Raw genomic sequence first — 709 nt, 5'->3', positions numbered from 1 at the left:
GTCAGATCCAACAAACATTTTAATTTTTCAGTCAAATCATCTTTATTTCTAAAGGGCTCTATATAATACAGATTGCTTCAAAGCAGCTCCACAGTATTAAACAGGAAAACAGCAGAATCAATTATGGAAACTCATTATGTAGAAAAGTCAAATTCTATAAAATTACGATAGTGTCAACAATAACACATTTCATCATTTATGAAACAAATTAAGCAGTTCTACACATGGCAGCAATAATTCAGCCCTAGTCAGTTCAGTTTTGATACAATTCAGTTCAATAACACTCTTCAGCCACACTTATACATGCTAATTAATCATATGCTAAATGTTACCAGATTATCTGATAGTTAGCGTTTTGTCAATGGAGAGCAATGAAGAATTTAGTTAACACTTAAAAACACATTGAAATGCATTGTTTAATGTATCTACCAATATCATATATACTGCCCACATACCTGTTTGGCTCACGGGGTCGTCCATCAGTCATGCTGTCAACAGATGAATGCACACCACTGGATGGACTGAAGAGTGATGCAGAGAGTTAAATATTTAAAAAATGCATTAGGATATAGCAAATAAATTTTATAAACAAAACTAAAATCCAACAACTGCACTGATCTCTAATACAAAGAGATTGGTGGTTCAAACACATTCAGGATAAATTTCACCATAATTATAGTAGGCCTGTTATGTATATATATATATATAT

The sequence above is a fragment of the Sinocyclocheilus grahami genome, unplaced genomic scaffold, assembly GCF_001515645.1.
Source record: "Sinocyclocheilus grahami isolate Dianchi unplaced genomic scaffold, SAMN03320097.WGS_v1.1 scaffold9157.1, whole genome shotgun sequence".
In the NCBI taxonomy this organism is placed as follows: Eukaryota; Metazoa; Chordata; class Actinopteri; order Cypriniformes; family Cyprinidae; genus Sinocyclocheilus; species Sinocyclocheilus grahami.
The sequence above is the reverse complement of the archived record's forward strand: the minus strand, read 5'-3'. Positions refer to the sequence as shown.